Source organism: Pezoporus wallicus, unplaced genomic scaffold (assembly GCF_028554395.1).
Source record: "Pezoporus wallicus isolate ANWC-B61680 ecotype Strahan unplaced genomic scaffold, APGP_CSIRO_Pwel_v1 contig_4722, whole genome shotgun sequence".
NCBI classification, from domain to species: Eukaryota; Metazoa; Chordata; class Aves; order Psittaciformes; family Psittacidae; genus Pezoporus; species Pezoporus wallicus.
This window is the reverse complement of record NW_026641840.1, coordinates 3,286,996-3,299,344: the sequence shown is the minus strand read 5'-3', so window position 1 is coordinate 3,299,344 and position 12,349 is coordinate 3,286,996. Positions and strand designations below refer to the sequence as shown.

Here is a 12,349-nt window from a genome sequence, read left to right as displayed (position 1 = left end):
AGATATTGAGCAATGGAGCATTTACTTTGAATGAGAGGCTTCAGACATCAAAAGGTGTGATTGTTTTGTTAGTGTTGTCTGGAACAGCTCTTGGTTGTGGTGTGTGGTGTGCTTTTTCTTGGGTGGATTTTGTTGTTGGTTGTGGTGTGGTTTTTGTTTTTAAATTCCCAAAGGCATTTCCTGGGAAATGGTGAAACACTCATCATGAAATTTTCTGTTAATCTTAGGCATTTGACCTATATTTAAGAGTTTATCGGGCTGTTTGTTCTTTTTCAGGTGTCATGCTTCAGAAACCCAAAAAGCGCATTTGCCAGTTCTGTTGAGTGACGCACTGGGCAGTGCATGTGTGACAAACCCCTGAGAGGCCTCTCTTAGGCTGTGGAAATCGAGTCAAACTGAATTATTGGGGAAAGGCCAGTCTGGCAGTCTTGCTTGTGCTGTTTCTCATTCTTGCAAATTCCTTGGAAATGGTTTACTGTTACTTCATAAGTAAGAGAAAATGATACATGAAATCCTTGGTGAGATTTTGAAAAGGAGAGTATGATGTCAGGTTCATCCTAGTCTGTTCTAGTTCTTTATTGGTTTACACCTGATACATGATCCAAGAAAGCTACTGGAGGGGAGAGACATAGTGTATTATAAGGAAAAAGCTGAAAAGCCATGCTTCTCTCCCTCCCACTTCTTCCCCAGTCAAAGGAAGTTGGTGCTGTCCTGGGGAGACTTTGCCTAGCTGAGAAAATGAGGTTAGAAATGCAGATTTCTTTTTGGAAATGGAACTAGTCTCACTGCTTATTTCTGGGTTTTGTTTCTCTTATCTATAAGCGTGTGCAGTACTGCTTACACAAAATCAGCTTTGGATAGAGGTGTTCCTAAATCACTGTTCCCACAGTGGAGGGCATCTGAGCTGCACCTAAAGGACATTAATGTTTGGGTACTCTATACTTTGTATATAATAGCAAACACATGTTCATTTTGATAAAAACTCAAAATAAGAAAAAGTAGTGGTGGGAATATCTGAAAGCCATACTGTTGTACTGTCTGTACGGTGTCCTTTGAGCTAGTAGCTTTTAATTTCTTATTGAAAACCAGAAATTCCAGCCTGTTACATATTCCTGAGAGCCTGTTTGTTCAGAATGGGCAGGTGTATATGGACAGTCTGACTGGGTGATCCCAGGTTTATTATATCCAGTGTGAAGTTCTTTGTCATTCAGGAGATGGAAATGCACTGAGTTTCTTGCACAGATTTTGGCATGAGACTACTAGCTATATGGCCAGCTATGCTTCCTTAAGCATGAGATAAATGGTTTGAGGAGAGTTAAGGTCTTGTTTTGTCAACTTTGTTTTATAGTATAAGCGCCTGGTTTTGTAGTATGTAAGTCATAGTAGCAGTTCTTACTGCTACATAGTAGATAGAGTTCTTACGTATCTACATATAACCAATGGTATGTTAAGGTTTTATTGTCCCCAGTGTCTATCAGTAAGAGAAACTTTTTCTTCCTTTCCATCTTCTTTTTCTTTTTTTTTTTTGCTGTTTCTGTATGGCATATGAGTTTCTTGCCAAGATAGGTTCTTTTTCCTCTTTAGATCCACCTAGTTTAAGAGAAGTGCACACAGTACTGGTAGAAGATTAATCCGTTTAATCCATGAGTTGATATAACCTGTTAACTAATAAATGTAACCTGTTTTAATTAATAAACTATTGCAATAACAGTACTGGAAGTCTTAGTTGAAACAGACTCTTCAGCAGAGAATAGGAGCCAATGGCAAGGCATAAGGGTAGTGGTGATGTATGGCTGTGTGGTAGTCCAGTTGTTGCCTTCAGATAATAACTTTTATTTGAACCAGCCGGTTTATTGCAGGAAATGCAGCTGGTATGATGGACAGCCTGAAGAGTTAGTCAGCTCTTTGGAGTCTTAGTCCAGCTGAGTAAAAGTGGAAGTTACTGAATACTGCATACTTTTACCAATTTCCAGTCAAGTGGTGGTATGTCTTAAATTAGTGCTGAGCTTATCTGGGTTTTCAGCTCTGCCCGCCTCTGCTGTACACAGTGGGCTGGTTTTCATCTTCTGTTTAAATAATACAAAATCACAGAATGATTTGTAGAAGACCTTAAAGATCACCTAGTTCCAGCCCCCTGCCACGAGCAGGTTCACCTTCCACCAGACCAGGTATCCCAAAGCCCTGTCCAACTTGGACTTTTGAACACTGCCAGGGATGGGGCAGTTACAACTTCCCTGGGCAACCTGTTCTGGAACTTCACCATTCTCACAGTATATGGATACTTCTGGTAAGCCATTTACTGCTTCCTCTGTGAAAGCTCATCTTTACCATGACAAGAGACCTGCCAGTACAGCAGCTACTTCTGTATCTCCTGCACAGAGTAAGCTGAGTAAGCTCTTTTTTCTTTTCTTCCCAAGGATACACAAGGGCTCCTATTTTCAGAGTTTTACTGCCATTTCAGGCTTTGTACAGATCACTGTTCTGCAGTTCTGCTGCCCTTAGTGCAGCAAGCAGTGATAGACCAGTGTCTGCTGAATGGTTAAAAAGGGCAGAGGCACAGCAGAATCCCAGCGTTAAATATGAAAAATCCCTGTGTGATCTTTATTTTGACTTTGTTAATGTCTATGCTCTCATGATTTAGGGTCTCTTAAGAGTTCTGTCAGTGCTCTCCATTAGAATGTTATCTTTGGATGCTGTAAACTGTTCATACTATTATAGTACGTTACTAATACTTTGATGTCTGTCTGAAATAAGAGGTTGCAACTGGGTGTTTTTACCTTGGAAGCTGTTCAAGACTGGAATCCTTCCTGCTTGTACTAGATCAGAGGACTGTTTCTATCCACACTGGGCCCCTTGTCAGAGTGACAGATTTAATATTTACTTGGAGATTCCCATTGAATCTTAAACCTTATGTGTTTTAATAACATTTGCTTTATGAGTTAGCTTCCCTTCTCAAACTTTAGAGTTTGAGGAGAGCAGTCCGCTTCCTAATTTAACATTGAACTGCTTGGGTTGCCATGTTTTCAAGAGTTTCCCCTACTTCTCAATAGCTTTATTGTTGTGTGGGTTATTTGTGGGGGTGGTGGTTTTCTGTTGGGTTTTGTTTGTTGATGGTTTTTGTTTTATTTAGGTTTTTATTGTTGTTTGTTGGGTTTTTTTGGGGGGGGTTGTTTTTTTTTTGGGGGGGGGGGGGGGGGTTTGGAGAGCTGTGTTCCCCCATTTCATAGAATCACAGAATGGTTTGGGTTGGAAAGGACCTTAAAGATCATCCAGTTCCAAACCCCTGCTATGGGCAGGGACACCTTCTACTAGACCAGGTTGCTCAAAGGCCCATCCAAGCTGGCCTTGAACACTTCCAAGGATGAGGCAGCCACAGCTTCTCTGGGCAGCCTGTGGCAGTGTCTCTTCATCCTCACAGGGAAGACCCCTTTTCCTAATACCTAATCTAAATCTCCCCTCTCTGTTTAAAGCCATTCCCCCTTGTCCTGTTACTTCATGCCCTTGTAAGAAGTCCCTCTCCAGATTTCTTGTGGGCCCCCCTTAGGTACTGTAGGGCTGCTCTAAGGTCTGCCTGGAGCCTTCTATTCTCCAGGCTGAACAGACCCAGCTCTCTCAGCCTGTGTTCATAGGAGAGGTGCTCCAGCTGTGTGATCATCTTTGTGGCCCTCCTCTGGACTCCCTCTGAGAGGTCCATATCCTGCTTGTGTTAGAGGCCCCAGAGCTGAATGCAGGACTGCAGTTGGGGTCTCATGAGAGCAGAGTAGAGGGGCAGGATCACCTCCCTCAACCTGCTGGTCACGCTTCTTTTGATGCAGCCCAGGATATGGTTGGCTTTATGGGCTGCGAGGGCACCTTGCTGGATCATCTTGAGCTTCTCATCAACCAACACCCCTAAGTCCTCTTCCTTAGGGCTGCTCTCAGTCCAGTCTCCACCCAGCCTATATTTATGCTTTGTTTATTAAAGTCATGTGTGTTTTTTGACCTTATAAAGTATAAGGAGCTAAAATATTTGGAAGGGAGCATAGAAGGAGGGAAAGAGCTATTACAGAAGCCTATTCTGTTTCTCTTGCAAGTGACTGTATTCTCTACTCCCTGAAAAATGCTGCTATGTATCTGAAATCTAACTTTTCTCCTGGTCATATTTTGCAACTGCTGATAAAAGCAGTCTTAGTCTGTTTTTTTTCTTTCTTTTTTTTTCTGCATATAAACATTAGCCTGTAATGGAGACTGTGTGTGCAAGGAATGTAGTACAACCTGATTTTTACAATACGTGAGAGATGCACTTCTGAGCCATTTTTCCTAATATAACACAGACAGCTGTTTCTTCATGGAAGTATAGTATGTTTTGTAATATAATGTAAAAGTGTGTGTGCAAATTCTGTTGCTATAAAACATTTTTTTACACTGGTAGAAATTAAAGTGGAGAATAGGATGCTTAGTTGTAAAACTTATTTCAGCTTTCCACAGATCATGAAAAATGATAGTGTATAAGTTATCTAGTAGCTTAATGTGCTCTTGTACTGAGTATGCTTCACTGCTACACCCACCAAGGAGTTGGTCTTCACCCCAGATTCAATCTGGAGTGTTTGGTGACTGTCACTTACTACTTCTGATGGCACCCCATGCCCAAGTCAGGCATATGAAACACTGCCTGAATCCTTTCTGCCCAAGTTTTGTATCTGTCTGTGGAACTGGAAAATTAAAATGCAGTATTATTTTCTTGCTGATAGTGGTGTTCTGAACCTTGTTCTGTTCCTTCTGCATTCGTTCTTGTTTGTTCGTTTCTTCATCTGCTGCATACAGTTCCTTCCACAGGGGCTACATTCACAGGGCCTTTTAGTAGAGAAAGTACACTTCCATGCTTTTTTTTTCATACATGTGGGCAGGTTGCGCGTTCTTCCTTTTGAAACAAGCAGTATCTGTACCATAGCTCTGTAGATTGTGCTTGTTTTCTTTTGTTCTGTTTTTTAATCCCCAAGTCTTTGTGATTGATGGTGATACTTACAAAACAGGAGACCAGACAAAAGGAAAGGCAGTCTGCTTGTTAATATTTGCAGGTGTTTGTCTGATGTATCGGCTCTGAAATGGATTCTTTAGCCTGCAGCAGTATTCATGGAGCAATAATATAGTGAAAATGTCCTCAAAAGTCAGCTCTCTCTTGGCAACTGTTCCAGTTCTGGATTTATTTTATAAGGCCTTTTGCTTAAAAAAAGGTGATGTTCTTAAGAACTGACTTACAGCCAACTATTCTGTTTCAGTTTTGCAGTACTGGGTATCTACAGGTACTACTACACAGATTAAAATATTTTTCCATAATCTTTAAGCACAAAAGTTACAATTTCTATGTTTTCAGTCATTCAATACAGTCACTAGAACAAAACTAGTATTTTTAATCCAGTGAAATTTAATAATCTGATGAGAAGCTCTCCTGAAAATGGGTTTCTTTTCTTAAATATGGATCAAATTGACATGACTCTTCAGAGAATTTTTCAACATTCAGGTCTATTCTAACCCGTATTTAAATAGGCAGGAGTAGATTTGAACATTTCTAGAAAGGGTGATGCAGCTACAATCTGGAGAGGGATTTTTTAAGAAGCAGTGGACAACTCCAGAGACAAGTTCTGGTGTTTCCCACCCTTTTACCTAAGATAATGAAGTCTACTTCACCCCATGAAAAGCACAAAGATGTTGTTGGGTATGTAGAGAGAAAGAGTAGCAAAGGCACAGATGGAACTAAATCTGGCCACTGCCATAAAAGATAATGACAAGTACTTTTGCATATATGTTAGCAATAAAAAGAGGGCTGAAGAGAACCTCCATCCTCTGCTGGATACTAGGGGAAATGTAGTCACTGAGGATGAGGAAAAGGCTGAAACACTTAATGCTGCCTTTGCCTCAGTCTTTAATACTCACACCAGCCATCCTCAGGGTACTCAGTACCCCGAGTTGGATGGCAGATGGGGAGCTGATTGAAGTCCCCATAATTCAGGAAGAAATGGTTAGCGACCTCCTGCTCCAGTCTAGATGTATACAAGTCTATGGGGCAGACTGGTTACACCCGAGAGTGCTGAAAGAGCTGGCAGAGGAGCTTGCTAAGCCACTCTCCATCATCTGTCAGCAGCCCTGGTTTAGTAGGCAGGTCGCAGAGGACTGGAGCATGGCCAGTGTGATGTCCCTGTACAAAAAGGGCAGGAAGGAAGACTTCCTGTAGCCTCTAGGAAGCTACAGGCCTGTCAGCCTGACCTCTGTGCCGGGGGTGGTGATTGATGGCTGCTGAATATGAGCCAGCTTGTGCCCAGGCAGCTAAGAAGGCCAATGGCATCCTGGCCTGTATCAGCAAGAGTGCGGCCAGCAGGGCCAGGGACATGTACTGGGCACTGGTGAGGCTGCACCTCAAATACTGTGTTCAGTTCTGGGCCCCTCACTGCAAGAGGGACATTAAGGTGCTGGAGCTGGGTCCAGAGAAGAGCAACAAAGCTGGTGAAGGCTCTGGGCATAAGTGTTACGAGGAATGGCTGAGGGACCTGGGGTAGTTTAGTCTGGAGAAGAGAAAGCTCAGGGAAGGCCTTATCGTGCTCTACAACTACCTGAAAGGAAGTTGTAGTGAGGTGGGGCTGGTCTCCTCCCCCACAGTAGCAAGTGATAGGACAAAAGGTGATAACCTCAAAGCTGCACCAGTGGAGCTTTAATTTGAATATTAGGAAAAGTTTATTCACAGAGAAGGTGGTCAGGTATTGGAACAAGCTGTCCGGAGAGCTGGTGGAATCACCATCCCTGGAAGTGTTCAAACACTCAGTAGTATGGTTTAGTGGTGGCCTTGGCAGTCCTGGGATAATGGTTGGACTTCATGAACTTAATGGTCTTTTCCAGCCTAGCTGATTCGGTGATTCTGTGCTACTTTCAAGACTATTAGAAAATGTCTGAAATGTCCATCACAAATATGATAGTTCTAATACTTCTAGAGGAGGGTTTTGTAAAGAAAAATAAAAGTGATGACATAGCTTGGTTATAGCATCAACCCTTACCACCTATTCAAAACGAGAATGATTTCAGATTACATTGGGGGAAATATCGATAAAAGTGCTCTAAGCTGAGGCAGTTGAAAAACTGACTTGATGTTAAGGAGAGCTTCAGCTGTTTTTAGATTTCTTTAATCCTTGTGGCAGATGGTGCTTCTGTTCGGAATTGCCAAGGACTATTCAAACTATAATGGTGTCCCAATTTAGAAATATAAAAACTTTTTCTGAAGCACACAGAGATGATCTGTAGTGAAGGAATTGCTCAGCTTGACATATAACTTTGTGTCTTAATACCAAAGCACAGAGATCTAGCCTGCTGATTCAGAGTGGTTTTTACCTGAATTAGTGCAATCTGGAATTGAAGGTCATGCAAAACTGCTTATTTGTCTCGAGTGCTGAGTAATTGCAGAGAGGAAAATAGAGGCAGGATTATTTTAAGCAGTTTGAAAGATGGTGCTCTGGAATCATGTATTTCCTGTATTAACTTGTTTGTGTGTGTGTTCTTTTCCTGACATTTTAAGGTTTAGGAGCTTTGAGAGACTTGGGTTAGAATTGTCCTTGACGCACACACAGTGTCACTGTGTGGAATTGATACTTACCCCCAAACTTACCAGCAAAAAGTTACAATCCAAGTACTTTCAACATCAACTAATTGATCTGTGAAAGTGAGAACTTGTTTCCAAAAGGCCCAGCTAAAGGCCTCTTTCAGATAGTAGTGTTTCCAGTATTGTTGCTTCCTCATTATCCAGCTGATATTTGAATTTGTGGGTTTGGGGTTTTCTTTATGAAGGAAAAGTTCTAATGGAAAACATTGTTATCCACTTACTGAACGCACCTTTACAGGACGAATCTTGGAGAAACTACTGCTGTAGTTTGGGATTAGTTTGCTTGTGACATGGTGGGTGGGGAGAAAAGTACTTTTCTGTTTGCAGAGAGGAGTGTTCTTGCATCTGCAGAAGTTGCTAGCTTGGAAGTGTGTGTTCCAGTTTTTGGATTCTTGTGTGGATCGTATTTGGCACTTTTGGTATCATCACATAAGAAATTCTGTGCTTGCAGGTTAATTGGGATCATTCTTGTTCCTGCAGCTGTGGCTTTACAGCTCCTTAAAGTTGCACTAGAAAGTTGCTTTTTTTCTTTATAGTATCAAATTATCTGTACCTTCAGAAATGGATGATGGCATTACAGTTATTCTGTTAAAAATGTTAGCTTAATATTCAGTAGTGGTCAAAAAGGGAACATAATGGTAGGATTTTCTAATTTTTAGGAAGGGATTTGAGAATAAAGCATATTTGAGAGGATATGTTTGAGAATATCAGTATTGTACTAATAATCCATGGTGCTCCTTTATTTTGAATACTGTCCAACTCTGTTCCCCAACCTTGGAAAAGATGTAGCAGAGCTGCAGAAAGGTTCCAAGAGTAGTAGATGAAAAGCATAGCATGGCTTTTGTAGTGAGGAGGAATAGGGCTCTTGAGTGTGGAAGAGTGAAGACCAGGGAAAGATTGGGGAAAGAAGTAAAGTCACGAGTGTTACAAAGAAGGTGAACAGGATCTGATTACTCACTGTCTCCTCTAATGCAAGAAGGTGTTTCTGAAGTTAACAAGTGGCAAGTTCAGAGTAAGCAGAGAAACGGGTTTTTCACACGTGCATATTTAAGTTGTGGAACATTTTGTGACAGCGTTGCTGAGGCTAAAACCTTGCTTGGGGTTAATGTGGGACTAGACAGATTGGTAAGGAAAAATACCTTGGAGTTGATATGTTGGAAAAGAAGCAAAAAAGCTAGTTACTTCTTTCTGTCTCGGGAACCTGCCAAGGTGCACCTTTTTTCTTATGACTGGAAGAATATTCTGCTGAAGTACCAGCATATACTTTATATTCTTATCCTTTGACACTCATTTTTGTCACTGTTCTGTTGATTTCCTCCACTTAGGGACAGGTGTCTTTATGAAGAGTAAAGCTTCTTGCTGCTGCTGAAGGCATGATTTTGGTCTAGTTGAATCCTTGGTTTGTCCTGGTGTGACTTCAGTTTTTATACTCTCTTTTGAAGTGTGTTGACTACTGAAACCAGAGCATCTAGGTGATAGCTGTAGTCGAAGGATTAGCTACTTAGTGGCATTGTAATTTGGTGACCAATAGGTAACAGAATCCTTTATTTTGGTTATGTTATATTACCATGTTAGTAATATGGTTCTAGGTTATGTCCTAATCAAAGGTAGTTTTATTTGTGCATGTTTTTTTTCTAGGTATGACTGCTTGTGAAGCAATGTCAGTCTTTAGAACTTGTGCCATTAAGACTATGAAAGCTGACTTGTGTGTTCATGAATGTCTGCAATTAGGCATCAACTTCATGTCTGTTAAACTATGCTTTGAAAAAGAGAAATCCCAGTTTATGCTCCCTGTTTTTCTTGCTGAATAAAACAAAGTCCTTGTAAATACTGTTTCTGTCTGCAGTTGTTACTAATGTCTTAGGGAGGAAAACGTGGGGTGGTGGTGATGAGTGGTTTTATTGTTATTTTAAAGATGAAAGCTTTGGTATCCTAGCAAAAATTAACCTTATATATCGACACTGACTGCATTTGTATTCCTAAAATTGAGCATCTCTGTGAGATGGCTTGGTATGTGCATTTGCATTGACAGCTTTGGCTGGAATGCTTTGGAGCTGTGCTGTGACCCTTAGCTTTGTAATGGTGACTTTCTGTTATTTGAGACTGCCCAGTTCTGCCATCTCAAGGAGTTCTAGTAGTCTGTAAATCGTCATATAAAGCTTGTCCCAACAGTAATACATGTAAATTAGTTACTTCTAAGGGTCGTTAGTAGTCTTTTCAGTCAACCAGAACAGTATTTGTATGCTGCTTTGATTTCTCTTGCAGACTTTTTGGTAATCTTATTGTCTTGCTCCTGACTAGCTAGCATTTAAATAAGATCACTCCTTAAAAATGGAATTTAAATAACATATCCCTTCCTGTTCTGAAATCAAGTTTCATATGAAGATGATGTCCTTTAGTGTGTTTGCTTCTTGTTTCCTTCTATGTCTGCCCAAAGAATCCTCTTATTAACACGTTGCCAGGATTAAAACTCTTTTTCCAGTATATCAAACTTTCAAGCCGAATGTTCAGCTCTTGCAGTGTTTTGAGGGAGTTGGTATGGTTCCCTTTGTCAAGTTTTTGAGGGTTTTCTTTCATGAAAATACTGCTTTTTTTTTATATATATATATATTCTGCAGCTAGTATTCATTCAAGGTAAAGCTGCCATGCTTCTCTCCATATTGCTGCTTTTTGGGAGTTCTAATGGATTTGAGATTGCCATGTCCAGGTAGTTTGTTGCATCCCTCCTTTTTTTGAGGGCAGTGGATGTTAGTTGGTTGGCTAACCTGGAGAGAAGACTCCCTGGGACAACAGTCAGGAGATTCCTGGTTTTTAAAAATCATCTCTGTAGTTTTTAGCTTTGTAGTATAAGTAGATGAGCGTTTTTTCTTTGCTCATAAAAACGTAAGCTTGTTAAGTAGACTGCTTTCAAGGCTGGTAATTGCTGCTGTATGGTGAAGGTCTTGAACCCTTTTTGAGGAGGAGCCTTGGAAGTATATGTTCACATCAGGACCTCTTCTATTAGTAAGTAGTTAGTAAATTAATGCTTAGCTTGGTAGAACAATAAATTGTTACTTTTAAAACTAAACCTATGTATCTTAAGAACTGTCAACAAACCTTTTGAATCAATGTTGAGTTAATATATTGAAATACCTTAAAATGCTGGAGTAGGTGAAAACCTTACATCTGTGGCTGGAGAATGTGGGAGGATTTGGGGAGAGCTTAGATCCTGGAAAAAAAGAAAGAGGGGTGGATTCAGAAGAGAGGAATTACTGAAGTAGTTAAGGAGTGGCCTTATTAACTCAAGTTAATCAAGGTTATGTGGTAAACAGGTGCAGATTGATTAATAGTTCTTAATTGCATATATGTAGCTGATAAATTGCTGCAGTTGAATTTACCATACTTGCCTCTTAAGACATCAGGCACTAATGTTAACATCTTATAAAAATATATCTTGCAGGTTAACTTGCCATAAAATCACTAACTTCAGAGGGATTTAATGGAAATACGATGGTGCGAGTTAAAGTAATGAATTACAAGGGTAGTTAATTTTTTGTGTTAGATAATTTTGGAGGAGGGTGCTGAGAAAGTCCGAGCATAACAATGTCATTGCATTCACTTAATTTCTGTACTGACCTAGCATGTATAGAGCTGCAGCTGACAGTTTGTGGTTTGCATCTTTGCAGGCATGGGTGCATGCAGGCATTTTTGTTTGTTCCATGGCTTTCCTCGTGCTAAAATAGGTGTTTGTCAGTTGTACTAAAATCTGCACAATGTTCTGACTCATGTCCCTCCCTTGCAGGCCCGCTCCAATCTAAAACCATATAATCAAGATTTCATATATGCTGAATAAGACTGACCTTGGGAAGAGCCCATAATTACATAATTATCCTGTCTGGATAACTAGGGATCAAACTGGGAGGTTGGCAGTCATCTAGAGCCTTGGCTGTGTTTCTCTAATCCTATTTTAGGCTATTTAGATTAAAAGTTTAGTGTGCTGGGAATGTTCTGTTGAGTTAATGAATTAAATAAACAGAAGATTTGTAAGGCTGGTATCTTGATAATCTAGTAGCGAGTGTCTGAGAATTTGCATTTATAAAATGAAATCATGAAGCGGTGGAGGGCTTTGTTTCCAAGAGTGCTTGAACATCATCTGCTTCTATCAGTTTTAATTAATCTGATATTTGAATCAAGTATTCTGATGTTTCTGAAAACCACTCAGTTTTGATTTTCGTATGTTTTTTGTATGTTTTCAACATAAATATGATGGCACTTATAACCCAGATCTTTAATTTTGTGTCAGGTTTCTCAGGATACTTTATTTTTTATTTTTGTGGCGAACTGTGGTCAGTTAGAAGCTTCATTTTCTGTTTGAATAGCACATAGCACTGCTCATCCATAAGGTCAAACTGTGGTGAAACAAGTTTGTGGCTTAGAAAGGCAAGGCAATATGCTGGGGCTCCCAGCACAACAGGGATGTGGACTTGCTTGAGTCCACAGGACCAAACAAAGATGATCAGAGAGCTGGAGCACCTCTTCTATTAAAGGTAGGCTAAGAGAGTTGGGCTTCTTCCACCTGGAGAAGAGAAGGCTCAGGGGAGACTGTACAGGAGCCTTCTAGTCCCGGAAGGCGCCTACAAGAAATCTGGAGAGGGACTTTTTACAAAGGCTTGTAGCGACAGGGCAAGAGGGAATGGCTTTAAACTGAAAGAGGGGAGATTTAGATAAGACATTAGAGAAAAAAAA

At 40.5% G+C, this 12,349-nt stretch overlaps 1 protein-coding gene across 4 annotated transcripts in view; it reads left to right on the top strand.

Annotated features, from left to right (window-relative positions):
* Positions 1 to 12,349, top strand: part of LEMD3 (LEM domain containing 3) — a 51,402-nt gene that overhangs the window by 8,797 nt on the left and 30,256 nt on the right. The gene's annotated exons all lie outside the window — the stretch shown is intronic.